The 26,431-nt window shown below is 44.3% G+C and overlaps 1 pseudogene across 1 annotated transcript; it reads left to right on the forward strand.

Moving 5' to 3' along the window:
* Positions 1 to 10,841: 10,841 nt before the first annotated feature.
* On the forward strand, positions 10,842 to 11,817 carry LOC308273963 (Y-box-binding protein 1-like; annotated as a pseudogene). The gene has a single exon. The product of its transcript is annotated as a Y-box-binding protein 1-like (transcript).
* The last annotated feature ends 14,614 nt before the right edge of the window (positions 11,818 to 26,431 follow it).

Here is a 26,431-nt window from a genome sequence, read left to right on the forward strand (position 1 = left end):
CAGCCTCAGCTACTACTTAGTGAAGCCCTTTGCAACTCAGTGAGACCCTGTTTCAAAATAAAGAATAAAAAAATAGGGCTGGGGGTGTAGCTTGGAGGTAGAATGCCTCTGGGTTCCATCCCCAATATCGCCAAAAAAGAGAAAGAGAGAGAGAGAGAAGGAAAACAAATGAAAGTTTTAAACCAGGCATGGCGCACACTTGTAATCTCAGTACTTGGGAGGCTGAGATAGGAGGAGCACAGGTTCGAGGCCAGCCTCAGCTACTTAGTGAGGTCCTTTGCAACTTAGTGAGACCCTGTTTCAAAATAAAGAGTAGAAAATAGGACTGGGATATAGCTTGGAGGTAGAATTCCCCTGGATTCCATTCCCAGTACTGAAAAGAAAAGAAAAGAAAAGAATATAAAAGTTTTATTTTATTTTTTGATATATTTTTATTGGTGCATTATAGTCAAACATCTTAATGGAATAGAAAAATTGTAGAGATACACATGCACAGATCACCCAATTAGCCTTTATCCAGTCCCTGTCCCATTCCCCCCCATTCCCATGCTTGAGTTAGTGACTGACTTTGATGTTTAAGTACATCAGGTGCTTTAAAGAGTTTCCCTCTTCCCCCCTCCCATCCCCTCAGATAGGTCACCTTAATTGCTCCTCTATAGGGCCCCTTCTTCATCTAAAGTTCCTCCTGTTACCCATTTCTCCCTAGTTTTCACATGTTAGGGAAAGCATCTGATTTCTTATTTTTTGTGACTTTCCCTGTAGATATCATAATTTTGTTCTCCTTTATGGTGGGTAAAATTCCATTGTGTACATATCCCATAGTTTTGTAATCCACTCATCTGCTGATGGACATCTTGGATGGTTCCATAGTTTGGGAATGATGAATTGTGCAGCTATGAACATAGATACTCGTGCATTGGTTTGATAGTTTGGTTTTCATTATTTGGAATGATACCCATAGGTGGTATTGCTAGGTCATATGATAAGTTTGTTTTCATTCTTCTGAGGATCTTCCATGCTGTGCTGTTTTTCAAAGTGGTTGCTTTAATTTGCAATCCTTCCAAATAATGTATTAGAGTTTCTACTTCTCCACATCTGATCAATTACAGTTTATCTCTTCCTTGGAAGTCCTACTTTTATTTTCCACACTATTTCCCATTTGCTGAAATCGTGACAGCCAGAAGGTGAGTGACTTTGACAAGATGATCCACTCACACCCAATTATTTAATAGAGGTTATTTGGATCTGGAGATCTGCTGAGAGATGGGATGAGGTGGCAGCAGCTTCAAGTGCTTCCTGACTGCACAATTGCAGGGACCCGCTGGCCCTTTGCTGTGCAGCAGGCCCTGGTCCAGCCTCGCCGCTTGGCAGGCCCCAATCCCAGCCTCGCAGGCCCTGGGACCGGCCTAGCTGTGTGGCAGGCTCTGGTCTCCATCACTCTGGGCAGGGCATCTACAGAGGTTCCCATTTTTTCTTCCATATTTTTTTTTAAGTAGGAGAAAACAGTATGTGTCTTTTGCAAAAGCTGGGAGCCTGAATGCCTAGTAGCAATGAATTTTGCCCCCCCCCCCCCCAGGCGGAGGTCCACAGCTTCACCATGGAGAGCGGGATCTACTGCTCCAAGAGGACCCTGGCCCCCAGCGCTGCGCAGAGGCCATGAGCACTGATGTCTCTTGGGATGCGTGACACAGTGGCCTGACCCGGCTATGCGAAGCTCCCTCAGATGCACCCGAAACATTTTTCTTACATGGTGTATTGTCCAGAATTCCTGAGCATGTCCAGCAGAAGCAGTCTACTTTCGGAGAGATTTCTTCAAAAATTCAAGGTGGATTGTATTGGATCTGTCTGCCTCTCCCAAATACTGGCTGCCACTGCCTCCATCTTGGTCTCTCTTCTATATATATATATTCTATATATATATTCTATATATACATATATATATATATATATATTTTTTTTTTTTTTTACTTTTTTCCAGGTCTGAGGATAGAACCCAGAGGCATTCGACCTCTGAACTACACCCCTTGCCCTATTTTTTATTCTTTATTTTGAAATGGGGTCTCACTGAGTTGCAAAGAGCCTCACTAAGTAGCTGAGGCTGCCCGCGAACCACGATCCTCTGGTCTCAGCCTCCCAAATGCTGGGATTACAAGTGTGCACCACCACGCCAGGCTTCCTCTTCAATATATTTTAATAAAGGAAAACACAGCGTGTCTTTTGCAGAAGTTGGGAGTCTAAGTACTTAGCAGCAATGGATTTTATCTCCCCACCAAGAGCAGAGGCCCACAGCTTTACCATGGAGAGCAGGATCTGCTCCTCCGAGGGCACCAGGGTCCCCAGTGGAGAATAAAAGAGCATGATGGCCAGGTGTGGTGGCACACGCTTGTAATCCCCACGCTTGGGAGGCTGAGACAGGAGGATCGCGTAGATTCGGAGCCAGCCTCAGCTACTTAAGTGAGGCTTTCAACAACCTAGTGAGACCCTGTTTCCAAATAAAATATAAAAAAGGTCTGGGAGTGTAGCCCGGAGGTAGAAAGCCTCTGGGTTCCATCCCCAGTACCACCAAAAAAAAAAAAAAAAAAAAAAAGAGCGTGACGGCCAGGAGTGCCAAGGCCCCAGAATGTGTGGCTGGGCATCCCAGCCCGGCCATGCTGGACTCCCTCCAATGTGCCTGGAATATTTTTCCAGAGTATATTGTTTTGTTTGTTTGTTTTTTGTGGTACTGGGGTTCTTGGAAGCCCTTCTACCTCCGGGCTACACTCCCAGACCTTTTTTATACTTTTTTATTTTTGGAAACAGGGTCTCTTAAGCCAGCGCAGCTGGCTTCGAACCTGCATGATCCTCCTGTCTCCGCCTCCCAAGCGCAGGGATTATAAGCATGCGCCACCATGCCGGGCACAGAGTATATTGTTAAGAATTCCTGAGCATGTGTGGTATGAGCAGTCTACTTTCTGATTGCTTCTGGGATGTTCTTCCAAAACTCACTTTTCTTGCGGTGGCAGGCACTACGCTACCATCTTGCCTCTAACTCTGCTATTTCCTACTCTCTCTCTTATATTTTAGTTAGGAAGTCATGACTGGAAATGTCTCTGTATGTTGTCCCAATCAAATATTAAACCCAAATCTGTTGTCCATGGTTTCTCAGAGGAATACAAGTCTCTCATCCAAGTACTAACCAGGCCTGACCCTGCTTAGCTTCCGAGATCAGACAAGATCGGGTGCGTTCAGGATGGTATGGCCGTAAACAGTAATACATGTCCTACTCAGCCGCTGCTGATACTGGGGGTTGAACCCAGAGGCATTTGACCTCTGAGCCACCTTAAACTGTGTGTGTGTGTGTGTGTGTGTGTGTGTGTGTGTGTGTGTGTCTGGGGATGAAAGGCAGGGGCATTTGACTTCTGAGCTATACCCCCTGCCCTATTTTTTATTCTTTATTTTGAAACAGGGTCTTACTAAGTTGCAGAGGGCCTCACTAAGTAGCTGAGGCTGTCCGCAAACCACGATCCTCCAGTCTCAGCCTCCAGAATGCTGGGATTACAAGCGTGCACCACCACGACTTGCTAGAACATTTTTATGTATGTATGTATGTATTTATTTTGTACTGGAGATGGAACCCAGGGGCTTTCTATCTCTAGGCTACACTCCCAGACCTATTTTGTATTTTTATTTGGAAACAGGGTCTCACTAAGTTGCTGAGAGCAGCACTAAGTAGCTGAGGCTGGCTTCGAACCTGTGTGATCTTCCTGTCTCAGCCTCCCAAGCACTAGGATTACAAGCATGCACCACCACGCCTGGCTAGAACATTTTTAATGTACAAAATGTTTCAAAGAAAAGTTTGTACAAGTTATCCCAGTACTTGAGAGGCTGAGACAGGAGGATCAGGGGTTCACAACCAGCCTCAGCAACTTTGTGAGGCTTTCTGCAATTTAGTGAGAACCTGTGTCAAAATAAAGTAAAATAAGCCAGGCATGGTGGTGCATATTTGTAATCCCAGCATTCAGGAGTCTGAGACAGGAGGATTGTGATTCACAGACAGCCTCAGCTACTACTTAGTGAGGCCCATTGCAACTCAATGAGATCCTATTTCAAAATACAGAATAAAAAGTTAGGGCTGGAGGTGTAGCTCAGAGGTACAATGCCCCTGGGTTCCATCCCCAGTACCGCAAATAAAATAAAATAAAATAAAATAAAATAAAATAAAATAAAATAGCCGGGCATGGTGGCGCATGCTTGTAAGCCCAGAGCTTAGGAGGCTGAGACAGGAGGATCACGCACGTTTGAAGCCAGCCTCAGCTACTTAGTGAGGCTCTCAGCAACTTAGTGAGACCCTGTTTCCAAATAAAATATAAAATAGGTCTGGGAGTATAGCCCGGAGGTAGAAAAGCCCCTGGGTTCTATCCCCAGTATCACCAAAGATAAATAAATAATTAAAATAAGAATGGGGGTGTACCCCAGAGGTAGAATACCCCTGAGTTCAATATCCAGCACCAGTAAACAAACAAATAAATAAAATGATTGTACATGTTTTTTTGTTTTTTTGGCTTTTTGCAGTACTGGGGATGGAAACCAGGGGCATTCGACATCTGAGCTACACCCACAGCCATATTTTTTTTTATTCTTTTTTTTTTTTTTTTTTTTGGTGGTACTGGGGTTCTTGGAAGCCCTTCTACCTCCGGGCTACACTCCCAGACCTATTTTTTATATTTTTGAAACAGGGTCTCTTACGCCAGCGCGGCTGGCTTCGAACCTGCGTGATCCTCCTGTCTCCGCTTCCCAAGCGCGGGGATTACAAGCGTGTGCCACCACGCCCGGTCTTTTTTTTTTTTTTTTTTGCAGGTCTTGGGATGGAACCCAGAGGCATTTGACCTCTGAGCTACACCCCCTGCCCAATTTTTATTCTTTAATTTGAAATAGGGTCTCACTGAGTTGCGGAGGGCCTCACTAAGTAGCTGAGACTGTCTGCGAACCACAATCCTCCGGTCTCAGCCTCCTGAATGCTGGGATTACAAGCGTGCGCCACCACACCGGGGCTTTTTTATTCTTATTTTGAAACAGGGTCTCACTGAGTTGCAAAGGGCCTCACTAAGTAGCTGAGGCTGTCTGCAAACCAGATCCTCTGGTCTCAGCTTCCCGAATGTTGGGATTAAAAGCGTATGCCACCAAGCACAGCGCTTCTTGAGTTTTGGGGGTTTTTTTGTTTGTTTTTTTTTTTCCTGTTAATTTAGGATTGATCATAATTGGGTTTGGGGAACCCATGGCTTTTGCACAGTTTTCATCTTTAATGTGAATAATGATCTGTGGCTGCTCAGGGCCTGATTCCCTGGTGCCCATCAGTCTCACCTTCCTGCTCACATCCCAACCTCACAGAAAGGGGGTGCGGATGCTGCTTTAAATCTTCCGGTTCCCAGGTCCTCGCCCTGCCTCAAGAGCAGGCCAAGAATGGCAGAAGACAAATGCTAAAGAAGCCAGAGAACCAGGTGGGTGCCAAGCCAGGAGGGCCTGCAGGACACTGACAAGGTGTTTTTATCTATTAATATAAATAAAAATATTTATATTTTTAATATAAATATATTAATATAAATAAAATATTGTATATTTTATTAATATAAATAAAAATATATTAATATAAATAAAAATATAAATAAATATTAATATAAATATTATAAATATTAATATAAATATTAATATAAATAAAAATATAAATAAAAATAAATATATTTATTTTTGGTACTGGGGATTGAACCTAGGGGTATTCTACCTCCAAGCTATACTCCCAGCCCTATTTTTACTTCTTATTTTGGAACAAGGTTTCACTAAGTTGTAGAGGACCTCACTAAATTGCTGAAGCTGACTGTAAACTTGGGATCTTCCTGTCTCAGCCTTCCAGATACTGGGATTACAAGCATGCTCCATGCCTGGCCTTGACGAGGCTTTTAGGCTTGAGTCTAATAGTCTCTGAAGGAGTAAATCAGACGAGAGCCATGATTATATCTGCATTTTGAGAGTGTCTGGGCTGCAGTGAAGAGAATGAATGAATTAGAGGATCTGAAATCCTGGGAGATTCCAGGGGACAGTCACTTGAACTAGAGGGATGGCAATGGAGTCAAAAATAGTAGATGAATTTAAGAACTATTTAGGAGAGAAAATCCAAAGGCCAAGTGAACAGAGAATGGGTCCAACATTAGAAACTGGATTTTTAAATATGTTTTGTACCTATTACGATTTTGTCTCCTTTGAAGTATGAGGTATCCAAAAAGGTAATGGAATAAAAGAGGAATCTAACATTTACCAAGAATTTCTAAGCCGGGCGTGGTGGCGCACACTTGCAATCCCAGCATTTGGGAGGCTGAGACAGGAGGATCAAGGTTTGCGGACAGCCTCAGCAACTAGTGAGGATCTTTGCGACTCAGTGAGACCTTTTTTCAAAATAAAGAATAAAAAATTGGTCTGGAGCCAGGCATGGTGGCTCACTTTTCTAATCCCAGCGCTTGGGAGGCTGAGACAAGAGGATCACACAGGTTCGAAGCCAGCCTCAGCTACTGAGTGAGGCTCTCAGCAACAGAGTGAGACCCTGTTTCCAAATAAAATAGGTCTGGGAGTGTAGCCCAGAGGTAGAAAAGCCCCTGGGCTCTACCCCCAGTTACCACACACACACACACACACACACACACACACACACACACAAATTGGGGCTGGGAGTGTAGCTTGAAGGTAGAATGCCCCTGGAGTTCCATACCCAGTACAAAAAAAAAAAAAATTCTAGCTAGGTGTGGTGGTGTACACTTGTAATTCCATCATTTGGGAGGCTGAGACAGGAGGATCACAGTTCACGGACAGCCTCAGCTACTTAGTGAGGCCCTCTGCAACTCAGTAAGATCCTGTTTCAAAATAAACAATAAAAAATAGGGCTGCGTATAGCTTGGAGGTAGAATTCCCCCCGGTTCCATCCCCAGTACCATAAAAAATAAAAGAAAAAAAAAAGAAAAAAGAAAAAGAATTTATAGCCAGGAATAGTGGCATACTCTTGTAATTCCAGCATCCAGGAGACTGAGACCAGAGGATCACGGTTTGCAAGACCCTTTCAACTCAGTGAGGCCCTATTTCAAAATTAAAAAGACTAAAAAATAGGTTTGGGTGTTGAGGGTGTAGCTCGGAGGTAGAATGCCCCTGAGTTCCATCCCCAGTGACAAAAAAAAAAGAAAGAAAGAAAGAAAAAGAAAAAAATTTCTATTAAGGCCAAACATGGGAGGCTGAAACAGGAGGACCCCAGGTACAAGGCTAGTATGTACTAACTTAGTAAGACTTTGTTTAAAAAAAAAGGTGGAGGGGAGGCTGGAACTATAGCTTAGAGATAGAACATACCTCGAGTTCAATTCCCAGTATCACCAAATACCCTCGAGTTCAATTCCCAGTATCACCAAATAGTCGAGATGGTACACACTTGTAATCCCAACTCCTTGGGAGGCTGAGACAAGAGGATCCCAAATTCAAGGCCATCCTGGGCAATTTAGCAAAACCCTATCTGAGAATAAAAAATAAAGGGTCAGAGCCAGGCATGGTGGCATATGCTTGCAATTCCAGCATTTGGGAGGCTGAGACAGGAGGATCAAGGTTCTTGGACAGCCTCAGCTACTACTTAATGAGTCCCTTTGCAACTCAGTGAGACCCTGTTTCAAAATAAAGAATAAAAATTAGGGCTGGGGTATAGCTCGGAAGTAGAATGCCCATAGGTTCTATCTGCAGCACTGCAAAAGAAGAAGAAAGAAAGAAAGAAAGAAAGAAAGAAAGAAAGAAAGAAAGAAAGAAAGAAAGAAAGAAAGAAAGAAAGGAGAAAGAAAAAAGAAAGAGAGAGAGAGAGCAAGAGAGAGAGAGAGAAAGAAAGAGTCTGGTGTGGTAGCACATGCTTGTAATCCCAGCATTTGGGAGGCTGAAACAGGAGGATATGGGTTCACAGCCAGCCTCAGCTACTTAGTGAAGCTCTCTGCAACTTAGTAAGACTCTGTTTCAAAATAAAGAATAAAGCGGGCATGGTGGCGCACACTTGTAATCCCAGCATTCAGGAGGCTGAGACTGGAGGATCGCAGTTTGTGGACAGCCTTAGCTATTTAGTGAGGCCCTCCACAACTTAGTGAAACCCTGTTTCAAAAAAAGAATAAAAAATAGGGCAGGAGGTGTAGCTCGGAGGTTGAATGCCCCTGGGTTCCATCCCCAGACCTGCAAAAATAAAATAACATAAAATAAAGAATAAAAAATAGGTCTGGGAGTGTAACTCGGAGGTAGAATGCCCCTGGGTTCAATCTCCAGCACCACAAAAATAAATAAATAAATAAGTAAATAAATAAATAAAATAAAAATGGCTGGAGTTCATGGTTCAGTGGAAGTTCACTCCTGGGTTCAATCCCAAATTCTGTAACAAAACAGCAGCAAAGGCTTTGGAAGCCAGGTGTGTTGGCCCCTGCTTGTAATCCCAGTACCTGGGAGGCTGAGTCAGGAGGATCACAGATTCACAGCCAGCCTTAGCTACTCAGTGAGGCCCTCTAGAACTTAGTGAGTGAGACCCTGTTTCAAAATAAAGAATAAAAAACTAGAGCTGGAGGTATAACTCAGAGGTAGAATGTCCCTGAGTTCAATCCCTAGTACTGAAAAGAAAAAAAGCTTTGGGGTAGAAGCTGGAGAGACAATAACCAAGGGACACCGGAATAGAGTCGGATAGAAGAAATAACTTCTTTCTTTTCTTTCTGTGGTGCCTGGCCTTCTACATGTGAGGCAAGCTCTCTTACCACTGAGCCACATCCCCGGTCCTAGCTCTAAAGTTCTATAGCATAGTAGTAGGTAACTGTGGTTGTCAGCGATTAACTGGATAGTTCAAAATAGCTAGAGAGGAGTGTGTATGTGTGCATGTGTATACGTGTGTGTGTGTGTGTGTGTGTGTGTGTGTGTGTTGCTGGGGATTGAGCCCTGTGGCATTCTATCTCCAAGCTAAACCCCCAGTCTTGTTTTATTTTTATGTTGAAACAAGGTTTTACTAGGCTAATGAGAGTCTCACTACTTGCTGACACTATCCTCAAACCTGCGATCCTCCTATCTCAGCCTCCCAAGTACTAGTATTACAGGCGTGCACCCCAGGCCTGGCTGATAGGGAGGATTTTCCTTGTGGTACTAGGGGTTGAACACAGAGGCCTTCTACCTCTGAGATACACTCTCAGCTCTATTTTATTTTTTGTTTGAAACAGGGTTTTGCTAGTTTGCTGAGTCTCATTAGATTGTTGAGCCTGGTCTCAAACCTGAGATCCTCCAGTCTCAGCCTCCCAGGTACTGGGATTACAGGCATGCACCACCACACCCAGTTGAGAGAGGATTTTAATGTTTCCAACACAAAGAAATGACAAGTGTCTGTGGTGATAGATGTGCCAATTACTCTGATCTGATCATTACTCATTGTATACATGGAGTAAGATGTTACACTGTATTCCATAAATATGTACAATTAGTACGTTAAATCAGGTTTAGTGGCACATACTTGTAATCCCAGTACTTGGGAAGCTGAGATTGGAGGACTGCAGGTTCTCAGCCAGTCTCAGCAACTTAGTAAGGCCCTCTACAACTTAATGAGACTCTATTTCAAAATAAAATAGGATGGGGTGGAATTGGATAGGGGCGAAACGGGTGATGTATACATGTATGTCTACACACGTTTTTTTACCCCAATATGATGTATGAATATAATGCACCAATAAAAATTAAAATAAAATTAAATAGGGTGGGGAGTATAGCTCAGAGGTAAAATGACCCTGGGTTCAATCCCCAGTACCACAAGAATAAAAAAATAAATAAATAAATAAATAAACAAATAAAATTACACCTGGGCATGACAGCACATACCTGTAATCACAGTATTTAGAAAGCTGAAACAAAGATTGCAGGTTCAAGGACAACTTCAGCAACTTAGTAAAACCCTGTTTCAAAATAAAAAATAAAATAAAATTACAGGGGTGTATCTTAGTGGTAGAATGTCCCTGGGTTAAATCTCCAGTACCAAAATTTAAAAATAAAAAGTGAAATTAAGAAGCCAGGTGTAGTGCCCCATGTTTGTAACCCTAGTACTTGGGAGGCTGAGACAGGAGTATCTCAGGTTCAAGGACAGCCTTAGCAATTTAGTGAGATCATTTCTAAATAAGAAAGAAAATTGGAGCCTGGCGTGGCAGTGCACGCTTGTAATCCCAACATTCTGGAGGCTGAGACAAGAGAATCGCGGTTCGCAGACAACCTCAGCTACTTAGTGAGGCCCTCTGCAATTTAGTGAGACCCGTGTTTCAAAATAAAGAATAAAAAATAGGGCTGGGAGTGTAGCTCAGGTAGAATGCCCCTGGGTTCTATTCCCAGACGCCCCCCCCTCAAAAAAAAAGAAATAAAATTGGTCAAGGTGTGTAGGTCAGTGGGCTCAATTCCCAGTACCATAAAATAAAAATAAATTTAAAAATCATATAAAAAGCCGGGCATGGTGGCGCACACTTGTAATCCCAGCATTCAGGAGGCTTGAGACTGGAGGATCGCAGTTCGCGGACAGCCTCAGCTACTTAGTGAGGCTCTCTGCAACTCAGTGAGACCCTGTTTCAAAATAAAGAATAAAAAATAGGGCAGGGGATGTAGCTTGGAGGTCGAATGCCCCTGGGTTCCATCCCCACACCCGCAATAAATAAATAAATAAATAAATAAATAAATAAATATCATATAAAAATTTTGAGTTCGACTGGGAGCGGAAAGCGGACCCCAGAGAGCCCTGAGCAGCCCGGGAGGAGCCGCAGCCTCCGCTGCCGGCCCCAGTCTTGATCACCGCAAACATGACCGGCGAGGCCCAAACCCAGGAAGCCGCCCGCCCTGTTGCCCACACCAAGCCCGGCAACCCCGCAGGGAGTGGAGGCCCATGGCCTCACAGGCGGCGCCTGCCAGCAGGGACAAGAAAGTCATCACAATGAAGGTTTTGAGAACGGTAAAATGGTTCAGTGTAAGAAACGGATATGGTTTCATCAAGAGGAATGACACCCAGGAAGATGTACTTGTACACCAGACTGCCCTAAAGAACAACCCCAGGAAGCACCTTCGCAGAGCAGGAAATGGAGAGAGTGTGGAGTTTGACGTTGTTGAAGGAGAAAAGGGGGCAGAGGCAGCAAATGTCACAGGCCCTCGTGGAGTCCCACTTCAGGGCAGGAAATAGGCAGCAGACCGTAACCATTATAGACGCTCTCCACGTCAGGGGTCCTCCACGCAATTACCAGCAGAATTACCAGAATAGTGAGAGTGGGGAAAAGAGCAGGGATCGGACAGCGCTCCTGAAGGCCAGGCCCCCACCGCGGGCCCCACCGCAGGCGAAGGGGGGGAGACCTATGGGCATGACCACAGCATTCCAACCCTCAGGTGCGAGAAGTGATGGAGGGTGCTGACAACCAAGAGCAGGGAAACAAGGTAGACCAGTGAGACAGAATGTGTATGGGGGGTACAGACCTCGACATCACAGGGGCCTCCCTGCCAAAGACAGCCAGAGAGGATGGCAAGGAAGAGGATGAGGAAAGCCAAGGAGATGATACCAAAGGTCAGCAGCCACCTCAAGTTCGGGACCACAGCAACTTCAATTACCTGCGCAGACGCCCAGAAAACCCTACACCAAAGATGGCAAAGAGACACAAGCAGCGGATCCACCAGCTGAGAATACTGGCTCCTGAGGCTGAGCAGGGCAGGCTGAGGAAATGCCCACTCACCGTCTCTACCACCATCCGCTTAGTCATCCAACAAGAAATGAAAATGAGATTCCAGCCATAAGAAATGAACAAAAGAATGGAGCAGGAGACCTGAAATGCTTGCTTTTTGCCCGTTGACCAGATAACTAAAACTATCTGAATTATCAATGCATGTCTCTTTTTGGTAATTGTTATGGTTGGGGAACTGTTCCGCGGACCCTGTTAGGCTGCCGAAACTGTTCCAGTAGCCACGGGATCTTGTTCTGAAGTAGGTATAGATAAAGCACTAGTTCAAATTCTTGCTGAAAGCTTAAATGAATTTATTATTACAAAGATGGAAAGATAGAATATAGTTTAATACAGCCCTATACTATCCTTAACCCAGCAACTGTTATGGTTGTAATTTTTATGGAGCCACTAGAAAGAGGAAAAGATAGAATATAGCTTAGAGGAAAGCACTATGCCATAGAGTGACATAGAGGGATGACTTGAAGTCACCGGAGGCTTCTGGACCCAGAGCATTTTATACCAATAATCTTCTGACCCAACTAGATCCACCCTTTCTCCCGGGGCAGGTCTTTTGTTCTAGGTTTCTTTATTAGGACCAGAATGATCCACAAGGTCCAGGGCCACATGGTATCTGCTCCCCTTTCACAGAGGTCAGTACCCTCCTCCCATACTCTTGGAGAATTCTTAGCTTTTGCTTGATGCCATTTATTATGTAAACCTGTTTTTAGAATGTGAAAGTCATAGGACTCAACCCCTCTATCCACTTGCTAATTACTTTTAATGAGGGTACTTTGCATTATAACAGCTACCTGAGTGCCTGGCAGTAACCAGGCCCTTACTGCTTTTCTTTTTACAGATTTGAACTCCATTTTCGATAAACCAAATTTTGATAGATATTAGTACCAAAAGTACTTTTTTTTTTGGTGGTACTGGGATTCCTGAAAACCCATCTACCTCTGTGCTACACTCCCAGACCTATTTTTATATTTTTATTTGGAAACAGGGTCTCTTAAGCCAGCGAGGCTGGCTTCGAATCTACGCGATCCTCCTGTCTCTGCCTCCCAAGCGCAGGGATTACAAGTGTGCACCACCATGCCTGGCCTACCAAAAGTACTTTTTTGAATATTTTTAGGCCATTTCATAATACTGGTACAGTAATGACAAACTTGTTTTTTTTTTTTTTAAAAAAAAAAGCCTGTTTTTGCTCAATACACCTTTAAAGATTTTTAAACTGTTTCATATCTGGTCAAGTTGAGATTTTTAAAAACTTCATTTTTAATTTGTAATAAAAGTTTACAACTTGACTTTTTCAAAAAAAAAGCCAACAAACTGCAAGCAGCTATTAATAAAGGGTTTAAATAATAAAAATAAAAAAATATTAAAAACCGGCACAGTGGCTTACACTTATAATCCCAGTACTTTGGAGGCTGAGACAGGATGATCACAGGTTTGGGCACAGCCTCAGCAAGTAGTAAAATTCTCATCAACCTAGAGAAACCCTGTTTCAAAATAAAAATAAGCCAAGTATGGTAGCACATACTTGTAATCCCAATACTTGGGAAGCTGAGACAAAAGGACTGCAGATTTGAGGACAGCCTCAGCTACTTAATGTTACGGTTTGGGGGAGAGTATGGTTTGGGGAAACTGTTCCCGGGGACCCCTCCTAGGATCCCAGACACACTTTCCCCCAACCCATAACAAAACCCAAAACAACCAAAAACAGGAAAAAAAAAAACTGCGGGTTCTTGTCCTAAGCTAAGAATAAATATGCATAGCTTGGACAGTTGCTGAAGATTTAAAGAAGTTTATTAAAAAGATAGAAATACAGAAAATAGAAATACAGCTCCATACCAGACTGGCATGGAGGGGTGACTCGAAATGAATACACCAAAAGGATTGCGCGTGGACCGGACTTTTATACCCATGACCTCCATCTTGTTTACGTAATTCTGACGTAGTGAACGTCCCTGTAAGGTACCTCCCCTTAACTCTGTAAGGTACCTCCCCTAGCAAGGTGTGGCAAGGTGTCTCCTTTCATGAAGGTCGACCCCTCCTACCATCTTAGCTAGCTTATCCAATCATGTAGATCTGTTTTTAGATAGAGAAAGGCCTAGTTCTCCTCTCCTATTGACTTGTTAATTACATGTAGCTAAGTCAATCTAAGTTTCTATAGCTGTTTGCTTCCTGACCAAAGCCAAGCCTTTCTCTGTCCAGGTCTGCCACCATTTTGACACAATTATTTTACAAATATATTAATAATCATAGTGAAGGGTCTGAGAATCACCCACCAACCCAAATATCGAAGGACTCACAAGAGATGTAAAATGCAAGCGAGGTTTATTGTGCTGCAGCTCTGTCCCCGCTAGCCAGGGGTTGAGTTTCGACCCCTCCCCCCTCCACGCTCTGAATTTTATAACCCTACGAGGGAGTGGTTACACCCGAGGGAGTAGTTACACACGTCAGAGCCCGCCAAAAGTTCGAGTCCGCCAACCTTAGAATACAACCAATCAGATACAAGGACAAACAAGTACAACCAATAATTTTAAAACATGCATCCACACAGTCAGAGCCTGCTAAGGACTGCTTATCTCCCTTATGGTATGTGTTCGTTCCCTAGAGCTGCCTTTCCCACCCACCTTGGCTGGGCCAGGCTTAACTCTGCACTGAAGAATCTGCCTGGAGAACAGATTAGCCTGGCCTTGTTTGCTGATCTAGCTCAGAGATATGGGGATGGGGTCCCATTTACAAAGACCTTGGCCGGCAAGCTGGAGATTAGAGACTTTGACCTTGTGGGTCCCCTACCCTCCTCCTTGAATCCTGCAACCTGGGCAGCTGGGCTTATGGATCTTCACTCTATTTCCAATCCTACCTTTCTTCTATATCTTGACTCTATATTTTAATACCTTATTTCTAATCCTAATACGAAAGAAGACTTCTCTAGTTAACTTCTCATACTGGGGGGAAAGCACTTCTTCCAGCCTGCTTTCCAGCACCCCTACAATAGCTTTCTCAAATCTTCCTAGGCCATTCCCAAAACTGGTACACTTAATGAGGCCCTCTGCAATTTAGTGAGACTCTTTCAAAATAAAGAAATAAAATTGGGCTGGAAGCTGGGTGTGGTGGCTCACACTTGTAATTCCAGCATTTGAGAGGCTGAGACAAAAGGATCCTGGTTCAAGGACAGCCTCAGCTACTACCTAGTGAGGAACTTTGCAACTCAGTAAGACCTTGTTTGAAAATAAAGAATAAAAAATAAGACTGGGGGTCTTAGATATAGATATGCCCCTAGGTGCCACTTCCAGTATAGAAAAAGAAAATTGGACTGGGGGCATAGCTTGGAGATAGAATACCTCTGGGTTCAATTCCCAATACCAAAAATAAAATCAAATATAAGAAAGGAGACCAGGAGTGGTGGTGCATACCTATAATCCCTATAATCTCGGTACTTGGGAGGTTGAGACAGGCGGCTCACAGGTTTGAGTCCAGTCTCAGCAATTTAGCAAGATCCTCAGCAATTTAGCGTGACCCTGTTTCAAAATAAAAAATAAATAAAGTAGGACTGGGGTGTGGCTCAGCTGTAAAATACCCCTGGGTTCAATCTCCAGTACCGGAAAGAAAAAAAAAAATATATATATATATATATAAAATTAAATGTACCAGTATGCCGGGCGTGGTGGCACACACTTGTAATCCCCGTGCTTGGGAGGTGGAGACAGGAGGATGGCACAGGTTCGAAGCCAGCTGCGCTGGCTTAAGAGACCCTGTTTTCAAATAAAAAAATATATAAAATAAGTCTGAGAGTATATCCCTAAGGTAGAAGGAGGAGGAGGAGGAGGAAGAGGAGGAGGAGGAGGAGGAGGAGGAGGAGGAAAAAATAAATGTACCAGTATTATGAAATTACCTAAAAAGATTCAAAAAGAAGTTTTGGTGATTAAAATATGTCAGTTTATAGAAACTGGAGTGCAGACCTGTAAAAAGGAAGGGCCTTGGGCGTGGGTACTTCCAGGAATCAGGCAGCTGTTATAATGCAAATTACGCTCTGTTAAAAGTAATTAGCAAATGGGTAAGAGGGGTTGGGTCCTAGAACTCTCACATTCTAGAAGCAGGTTTGCATAAGAGATGATATCTAGCTAAGGATTCCCCAAGAGGATGGAAGGAGGGGATTGACCTTTGTGAAAGGAGGATACCACACGGCCTTTGACCTTGTGAAGCATTCTGGTTTAAACAAAGATACCTAGGACCAACAGGTGGGAAATTAAGGGGCAGACTTTACCTATGTCATAGGAGTACATAGTAGAGCAAGATGGAGGATGTCACATCTATAAAAGGCTGTTTTATATTTTGGGTGACTTCGTTCAGGCTACTCCCTCATACTATCCCTGGATAGCATGGGGCTGTAACTGTCTTCTGTATTTCTATCTTTTTAATAATAAACTCATTTAAATCTTCAGCAAGAGTCCAGACTAGTGCATATCTATCCTTAGTCCAGGACAAAACCCCACAGTTTTATGGGAGCCTAATAGAGATCCCCAGGGACAGTTCCCCCAAATGGTAACAGTCACCCCAAAACTGTAACATTAAACAAAAAAAAAATTTTTAAAGAGGGCTGAGCACTTTGGTGCATGTGTGTAATCCCAGCTGCTAGAGGTTGAGGATCACAAGTTCAAGGCCAGCCTAGGCAATGTAGTGAGACCTTAACTCAAAATAAAATGAAAGGAAATGGCTTGGACCATGAGAGAATAAATTTCTATTGTTTTAAGCCACTAAATTTGTGCTGTTTTGTTATAACTAATACAATTCCTAAAACTTCCTTTTTCTATATACCCAGGTCTTTAGGAGGTAAAGAAGCTCTGCCCACCAGCCTGAAGGAGTACTGACAGCAAAGCCTTACAGTGACAAAACAAATGCCTGGAGATCCAGAGCACAGGAGAAAGGGAGCCTGGAACAGGTTGGACCGGTTATCTCATAAATCTCAGTGACCTGAGTCCCATCCAGCCTGAAGTTTAAAGTTACTTGACTCGGAGCAGAGCAGGGCTGTGTGCAGCACTGGTGCGTGGCCCTGCTGCCCTGGCCACTAGGATGAGCCAGCGGCCTGCGCCTTGGAGGATCCCTTCTGCCCAGCCTCACCTCTGTGCAAGGTATAATGGATGGGTCAGCACTTAGTCAAGGAGTGAGTAACAGGCTGCGAGGGCTCAACGTTCAGAGGGTGATTCACGCCACTGCCACTGCGAGGAGGCGCTACTTCCCTGAGGGGAGGGGATGTCTTACCACCAAGGCCCCACTGTGGACTTCAACCCAGAGAAGATATGTGGAAAGATCCATCCGGAAGGCTGTGGGAGTTTTTCTGGGGAGTGTTTCATCAATAATGGGGCGATGCTCTCTGTCAGGTGGGGAGGAACAAAGCTGTCTACCCCTGGCTTATAGGGAGGGGGATTCTCTGGGCTCTTGAGATCCCTTCTCTTCCCTTCTGGCCATCCATTGGGGACAGTGTTCATCATCACCTTTTTGCACAGGTTGAGGAGTGTGAAGAAGGTACACAGAGGATGTAGAACACCCACGGAGCTCTTCTCTACATTTTGCTAGATAGATGGCAGCTTGAAAAGGCACAGGCAGGCCCCTGTCTAATTTGTAGGATCCAAGGCAAGAATGTGGCTCTCATATCTAAATCCCATTTACATTGCCAAAAAATGACACCCAGAGCCCCACATAGGCCTCACTAGTGGCATGGCCCATAGTCTAGAGAAGCACTTCAGAGCAGGAGCCATATAAGTCTTGAAAGTGAATTTGACCCTTTTATTATGGTTTGAGACTATGTTATGGTTTGGGGAAACTGTCCCCAGAGACCCCTGTTAGGGCTCCGGACACAGTTTCCCTCAGAACACAAAAACAGAAAAACTGTGGGTTCTTGTCCTGAGCTAAGGATAACTATTCAATAGCCCGGACTCTTGCTGAAGACTTAAAAAAGTTTATTAAAAAGATAGAAATACAGAAGATAGTTACAGCCTCACGTTGTAACACAAGGTGGTGGTTTGAACAAATTCACCAAAGATACAACATGTGGACCAGACTTTTTTATACACATGACCTCCATCTTGTTCACATAATTCTGACGTAGTAAACGTCCCTGTAAGGTACCCCCACCACCCCCAGGTGTACTTTCCCGCTTAGGTGTCTTTCACAAAGGTCAATCCCCTCCTCCCATCCTAGCTATATTATTATGTAGATCTGTCTTTAGAAAGAGAAAGTCCTAGCTCCCCTACAGTGGGACTCTCTGAGGCCTCAGACCACAAGGAGGAACCTCCTTACCTAAGTCTTTCGTAGGATTGAAGAGGCACACTCACAAACTCATATAAAGTGACTGAGTTTCTTGCTTTTTTCCTGATAGCTAAGTCTGTCACCATGGCCATCCTGTGTGGAGAATTTCATGAAGGGCAACTTGTCTGAGAGACATTTGGTGATGTCTAGAGACATTTTCAGTTGTCACAAATAAAGGATCTAGTGAGTAGTGACCAGAGATGTTGTATATATTCTACAATGCTATCCCACAGAATAGTTCTCCATAACTGATTCAACTCCAAATAGCAATCGGGTTGAAGATTTTTTTTTGTGGTTGTTTAATTCTTTCTTTGGGGGTGTACTAAAGATTGAACCCAGAGGCATCCTACTTCCCAGCTAAACCCCTAGCCCTTTTTATATTGTAACAGGGTTCTGCTAAGTTGCTGAGAGTCTCACTAAATTGCTGAGGTAAGCCTTGAAATTGTGATCCTCCTGTCAGCTTCCCATAGGCATGCACCTTCATGCTGGGCAGTGCTGAGGTTTAATAAATGATTTTTATTTTTTTATTCTTTATTTTGAAACAGGGTCTCATTAAGTAGCTGAGATTGGCCTCAAACCCAGATCCTCCTGTCTCAGCCTCCCAAGTACTAGGATTACAAATATGTGCCACCATGCCTGGCTTCATTTTTTTAATTTCAAGGTAGGGTCTCGATAAGTTGTCCAGATTAGTCTTGAACTGCAATTCTCCTGTCTCATTCTCCTGAGTAATTGGAATTGCAAGCATGTACCACTTTGTCCAGGTATAAATGAAGTTTTAGTATCTTGGGAATGTGTATTTTAACTTGCTTCAAGATGCTGAGCTGGGAAGACTTAAGACCATAAGAAAAGCTTCAAAACAAGAACCCTGAACTTTCAGAAAAGTAAGTCAGAATCAGCTGCAAAACAAAGCATGCCTGTAATCACAATACTTGGGAGGCTAAGGCAGGAAGTTGCAGGTTCAAGGCCAGCCTGAGCAAACTAGCAAGGCCCCAATTCAAAATTAAAAATTAGAAAATGGGCCGGGGTTGTAGCTCAGAGGTAGAACACACTTGGGTTCAATTCAATACTGGAAAAAAAATTCAGCAACAAAACAATGTTTGTTTTTGCAGTACTGAGTATTGAACCCAGGCATTCTACCTCTGAGATACACCCACAGCCCTATTTTAGGTTTTGGTTGTTTGTTTGTTTGTTTGGTTGTGTGTGTGTGTGTGTGTGTGTGTGTGTGTGTGTGTGTGTGTGTGTTACTGGGGACAGAAATAGAACCCAAGGGCCTTCTACCTCTGGGCTATACTCCTGACCTACTTTTTATATTTTACTTGGAAATGGTCTCACTAAGTTGCTGAGAGCTTCGCTAAGTAGCTGAGGCTGGCTTCGAACCTGCGCAATCCTCCTGTCTCAGCCTCCCAAGTACTGGGATTATAAGCGTGTGCCACCATATCCAGCTTCCTATTTTAGTTTTTTAATTTAAAATGATCTCACTAAGTTGCTGAGGCTGGCCTTGAATCTATGATACTTCTGTCTCAGCCACTGCTCCTGACAGCAAAACAACTTAAAGGTGATCTTGGGATTGTACTGTCAACCTGAACAAATGGGCTTAGAACCCAGCAAGTAGCCATGTCAAGCTCCTGAAGGACAGCCAGTCCTGAGCTATTGATCCCTTTTCTTTGTGCAATTCTGCCACCCACTGTGCTCACCATCCTCTGCTCAGGAGCAGCTGTCCTTGCAACAAAATCCCTAATACTTTAGCTAATTGTCTCGAGTTTTCCTTGGGGTTAACGCTCACCTTGCCTCTCTGTACTTTATCAGGTATACAACTCAGGACACAGACAGAATTTACACTTAGATCTGTGTGGCCTCAAAGGCCACACTCCACTGGACAGCCTCCTTCTCAGAGCAGCCAGGGGTTTGGGATGGATTCTTTGAACACTTTAGCAAATATTCCTGGCCTCCCACTAGCCCAATGAAGAACGTCCTCCTCCCTGGGCTCATGACAACTTTGGAAGCAAGCATACTATGAACACTTAATGTTTCCAGACCTATAATTACCAGTAGCTGTTTCTGTTCTCAGCCTGTGAGGAGGCAGAGCCAAGTCCAAGACCATCTTCCCTTTGGAATTCTAAGGCAGATCCTCTAGTAGGTCTGGGATTTAAAGGCTTTTCTGGCTCCTAAAGTTTACTCTGTTTCCAATAACATTTCTCTCTGAAATATTGCCTTAATAATTGGCTAAGCAGAGTGTTAGGAAATATAGGGACAAGGAAACATAGGTCAACAGCAAGGAACAGGCTTTATTTGGGGGAAAAGCCTGGAAGGGAGGAGGAGGAAGAAGAGGAGGAGGAGGAGGAGAAGAAAGAGGAGGAGGAGGAAGAGGAGGAGGAGGAGGAGGAGGAGAAGGAGGAGGAGGAGGAGGAGAATCTAAGCAAAAAAGAAAAACAGCACATTTTTGTTTATTTTCATGATGTGAGGAATCCATCAGAAACCAGGGTTTGCATGTGACAGAAAAGCACTCTACCACTGAGCTACACCTCCAGATCCTAAGAGCACACTGTTTTTTTTTGTTTTGTTTTGTTTTGTTTTTATGGTTCTGGGGTTCCTGGAAACCCTTCTACCCCGGGCTACACTCCCAGACCTATTTTATATTTTTATTTGGAAACAGGGTCTCTTAAGCCAGTGAGGCTGGCTTCGAACCTACGCAATCCTCCTGTCTTCGCCTCCCAGGCAATCAATTAGTTTTTTTTTTGGGGGGGGGGTAGTGAGGAATGAAATCAGAGGTCTTCTACCTTCGAGATATACCTCTAGCCCTATTTTTATTATTTATCTTGAAACACGGTCTCACTAAGTTGCAAAGGACCCACTAAGTGTCTGAGGCTGGCCGCGAACCACGATCCTCCTGTCTCAGCCTCCCAAGTACTGGGATTACAAGTGTGGGCCACTGCGCCTGGCACCCAGCTCTGCAATCGATTCTTGATGCACTGGGGTGGAGGGAATTCTCCCATTTTAGAAATCTCTAGCTTCTTTTCTCCTGATCTCTTTTTCATTAATTCCTTTAGCAAATATTTATCTGGTGGCATCTGCTAGATTTCAGACACTGTGCTGTGCACAGGTGCATGGCTGTGAAGAGCCATTTTCCTGTATAATATTAGCCAGGTAACACAAACATTTTAAATCTCAATCAGAAAAGAGAGAAGAGAAGCTGGGTGTGGTGGCGCATGCTTGTAATCCCTGCATTTGGGAGGCTGAGACAGGAGAATCTCAGCTTGCAGCCAGCCTCAGCTATTTAGTTATGCCCTTTGCAACTCAGTGAGACCCTGTTTCAAAATAAAGAATAAAAAATAGGGTGGGAATGTAGCTCAGAGATGGAATGCCCCTGGGTTCCATCCCCAGAACTGCAAAGAAGAAAAAGGAGGAGGAGGAGGAGGAGGAGGAGGAGGAGGAGGAGGAGGAGGAGGAGGAGGAGGAGGAGGAGGAGGAGAAGGGGAAGGAGCTGCTGGTGGTCATGGTGGCATACACTTGTAATCCCAGCACTTGGGAGGCTGAGAAAGAAGGATCACACAGGTTCGAAGCTAGCCTTGGCTACTTAGTAAGGCTTTCAGCAATTTAGTGAGACCCTGTTTCCAAATAAAGTATAAAATAGGTCTGGGAGTACAGCCCAGAGGTAGAAAAGCCCCTCAGTACCACAAAAATAATAAATAAATAAAAGAGAGAGAGAGAGAGAGGATTATTTATTTATTTATTTATTTATTACAGTATTGGTGATGGAACCCAGGGGCAGTCTATGTCTGAGCTTTTTTGTTCTTTATTTTGAAACAGGGTCTCAGCGAGTTGCAGAGGGCCTCACTAAATAGCTGAGTCTGTCCACGAACTGCGATCCTCCCATATCAGCCTCCCAAATGCTGGGATTACAACCGTGCGCCACCATGCCCGGCTGACCCTGTTTCCAAATAAATTATAAAACAGGGCTGGGGGTATAGCACAGAGATAGAAAGTCCCTGGGTTCCACCCCCCAGTTCCACAAGAAAAATAAAAGAGAGAAAAGTATTATTTATTCATTCTTTTTTCTTTTTTCTTTTTTTTTTTTTTAACAGTACTGGAGATGGAACCCAGGGGCATTCTACCTCCAGGCTACACTCAGCTCTATTTTTTGTTCTTTATTTTGAAACAGGGTCTCAGTGAGTTGCAGAGGGCCTCACTAAGTAGCTGAGGCTGTTAGTGAACTGCAATACCTCCTGTCTCAGCTTCCCGACTGCTGGGATTACAAGTGTGCACAACCATGCCTGGCTGAGAGAAGAGTATTAATAAAATATTTTCTTTTTCTTTTCTTTTTTTTTGGTGGATCTGGGGATGGAACCCAGGGACATTCTACCTCCTAGCGACACCCCCAGCCATATTTTTTTATTCTTTATTTTGAAACAGGGTCTCACTAAGTTGCAAAGGGCCTCACTAAGTAGCTGAGGCTGACCTTGAAACTTGATCCTCCAGTCTCAGCCTCCGGAAAGCTGAGATTACAAGCGTGCGCCACCACACCCGGCTTTAATAAAATATTTTCTATGCAATTTCACCAGAATAAAAAAAAAAAAATCCTTGAAAATAACTCTTCATGTTTCAGTTGTTTAGAATGGTTTGTGAGGGAGCCTTTAAAAAGTGAGTGTCAAACCAGGTGTTGTGCTGCACACGTCTAATCCCAGCCTTCAGGAGGCTGAGACCTGAGAATCCAGGTTCATGGATAGCTTCAGCTACTTAGCAAGGCCCTATGCAACACAGTGAGACCCTGTTTCAAAAATAAAATAGTAAAACATAGGGAAAACATAGGGCTGGGAGTATAGCTCAGAGGTACAATGCCCCTGGGTTCTATCCCCAGTACCATAAAATAAATAATTAAATTAATAAATGAATGAATAAATAAATAAATAAATAAATGTAACGTTGAAATTGAGTCAGGGGTTGCAAAGGAGGCAAAAATCAGCCAAGTTTTTGTGTGAGATTAGCCTCTTTAATTAAACTAGCATCTTTAGGTGAGGTCTGCCAATCATGGGGAAGAGGACCAATGACCAGCCAGCAGAGTCACAGTCAGCAGAGTAATGCTGCAGTGAGGAAGTGAGGGTATTTATGTAGCCGGGGTCTTGGGGTGGGGCTAGTGGCATTGGAATGCTGGTCCTCTCCTGACATCTGGAGTCCGCCTCGCAATGTCTGGAGTCTCATGATCTCTGGAGTCTTGCGATATCTCCGCTTCTGGCTTCTGGGGTTCTGCCTCCTCCCGACCTATAATCCCAGCCTTTTGGTGATAGTGGGTGAAAACCGAGTCAATAACTACTTCCTGTGGTCAGAGGGAGCATCGTTATAGGGGTCTCATGGCCAGGAGAGGTCAGATCATTCAGAAAAGGGCAGGTGGGAGTATAGCTGCAGCAGGAGTTGATTGGAGGTTACCCTGGACAGCTCAGTAATGCACATTTGAATGAACTTTAGCAGACAAGGGGCTTAAAAGAAAAGGCAAGTCGTGAGAATGGATCCCAGGAAAGGAAGGAGCCCAGCAGCTACTGGCCCTTGGAACCCTTCCAGATATGAGGTAGATTGTCAATATCATGTTTTTAGATATACACTTAACCTGACCAGAATTTAGACGTTTTCCTCCACTACACCAAATTTGTTAATGTAATAGCATTTTTCCCTAAGAAAGAAACACACTCTTTTCAGCAATGAGTAAATATGGGTCAGTCTGGTCAAATGGAAAACATGCTATTGGGTCAAGAGCATCAGTAACAGACTTTAGAGAGAGAGTTTAATACTATGGCTGTCTGGCATCCAGAGAGGGAGAGCACTGCACTGATCCCACTTTGTGGTCGGTCCAGATTTGTGGAAAGGGGGCAAATAGGTCTCTTGCACGGTGAATTTCCAGACATGAACAGATGGGCCTTTCCTAAAGAAATGCCAAGGGCCTGTGCTACCTGTTGAGTAACCTTAGAAATAAAAGTTGATACATTATCAGACTATAAGGAATTAGGGAGTGCAAACTGAGGAATGATGTCCAAGCAGAGAGCATTGGCCACCATGCTGGCTGTCTTGTTTTTTGAGGGGAAAATCTCTATCCAATTGGTTAGGGTGTCAACCATGGTAAGAAGATATTTTGGTTGTTTGTGAGAAAGAAGGATTGGCTTACCTGCTATTTTGAGTTACCCTGGGCTCGGCAAGGGTGATGAGGTTGAGGAGTCCAGGAGTCGTCAGTCTTTGGCCAGGCCGAGTAGGGCCAGCAGCAAAGCCTGGTCTGGAAAGGTGGTCCCCCTGTGTTGAGGCACCTGGGGCTCACCACTTTTCCAAGGGCACTGTTCCAGTGACCCTTCTGGCCTTATGTTGGGCATGGTCTATTTGGTGGGTATGGCTGAGAACAGTGCTTAACCCAGTGTCCTGGAGGTAGTTGTCATTGCTATCCCCCAGCCCTAGGTGGTGCTCATTGTCCAGAGGGCTGAGTTACCACCGCCAGCCGCAGAGCTGAAACTGCCTTTTGGTGGAGTCAGATTATATGCTCCATTTTAGCCTGTGCTTCTCAGGAATTAAAAACTTTAAATGCCATGTTCACCAAATCTCAAATAGAGGTCTGAGGGCCCCTTAAGGGAGGACAGTGGGGTGGGGGGCAGTTAGGGTGAGAGGGGGCTCTGATGGTTGGTTGAGATCAGAGAGGGAGGAATAGATATGGGGAACTGGGGTGAAATCAGAAAATGGCACCTGTAACCTGGCAAGGTCACAAGATGGCGACTGTGCGCTGTCACCAGATGGTGACCAAGATGGTAACTGTGTAACATCACAAGGTCGCAACTGTGTAATGCCACAAGATGGGGACTGTGACCTAGCAGAGTTAGAAAATGGTGGCTGACAGGAAAAAATGGCGGTTGATGGGGGAGAGGAGTCAGTGGTACGGAAACGCAACAAAAAAGAAGGCCTGGACATAAAGTACTTCCAGCCATAGACCAGACCGCTTGCAAAAGTTGCTGAGATCGGTCAAGATATTAAAATCCAAAGTTTTGTTTTCAGGCCAATGTGATCCATTATTTTGGAATTTTGGCTTCCCATGTATGGTCTGCGGGCAAAAACGAACAGGACAAAAACGAACAGGAAACAGGCATCCCCAGTTATCCTGATTAATGTCTAGAAACGGGGGCCAAGAGAACAAGAGGACATAGAGGGATATCTCCACTCCCTTCTCAGGGCCAGAGGAACCAAGAGGACGGGAGGGATTTCTCCATTCCCTTCTCAAGGCCAGAGAACGACCTGGTCATCTGGAGGCAGCTCTGATGCAGCTGCGCATTTGGACAAACAGAGAAGCTGGAGGCAAGAAGCTGGAGGACACGCTGACCAGAGGAAGGGAACAAACTTCCCTTTTATCTCTTATTGAAGTAACACCATTTGGGGTCTCTCAACATCTCTGCTTCTGGCTTCCAGGGTTCTGCATTCTGTCTCATGAGGGAAGGGGGAAGGACCCAATCTATCAACCAATAAATAAACAAATAAATAAATAGACTAAGAGCCAGATGTGGTGGTGCACGTTTATAATCCCAGCGTTTAGGGGGCTGAGACAGTAGAATTGCAGTTCTCTGACAGCTTCAGCTACTTAGTGAGACCCTGTTTCAAAATAAAGAATAAAAAATAGGGCTAGGGGTATAGCTTGGAGGTAGAATACCCCTAGGTTCCAACTCCAGTACCGCAAAATAAATAAATATATTAATTAATTAATATAAAAAGACTAAAAAATAGACCTGGGGTGTAGCTTGGAGGTACAATGCTCCCAGGTTCAAGCCCCAGTACCTCAAAAAAAAGTGAGTGTCAAGCTAGCGAAACAGGGCTTCTTGAGAAGAAACACTGCGTTTCCTTAAGATGAAACGGAGTTTCTTGAGAAGAAACTCGGCATTTCCTTACCGGATTCTTGTCTGCAGTGAGCGAAGAATGACAACCGTGGACCACAGGAAGGGGAGTAAAAGGTTTATTGGAAGCAACAGGGAATAGGGAAAAGTGGCTGAACACCCCTAAGGGCTGTCGGAACTCTGATGTCCAGCAGCTGCCTTCAGGACAATACTTGAGGGTAACCCAAGCCAAATGCCTTCAGTTGCAAGCTGCTTTCTCCAAAAGTCCACACGATCTGCCAGAAAAGAAGTGCAGGTCACCCCTAGGGGCCCTGGTCGGGCTTGATGTCTAGCAGAGGCCTTCAGGTCACTACCCGAGTGTAGGCCGGGCCAAGTACCTTTAATTGCACCCCACCTTCTCTCAAAGCTAACGTAACCTGCGAGAGAGAGAGAGAAAAGCTTCCCAACGGGGAGGGGTTCCCAGAGTGGGTAACCGTCCTGGTGACTGGTCTAGGGGTTTATACATTTCTGCAAGTCTTCTGTTGG

Source organism: Muscardinus avellanarius (assembly GCF_963383645.1).
Source record: "Muscardinus avellanarius genome assembly, chromosome: 15".
NCBI classification, from domain to species: Eukaryota; Metazoa; Chordata; class Mammalia; order Rodentia; family Gliridae; genus Muscardinus; species Muscardinus avellanarius.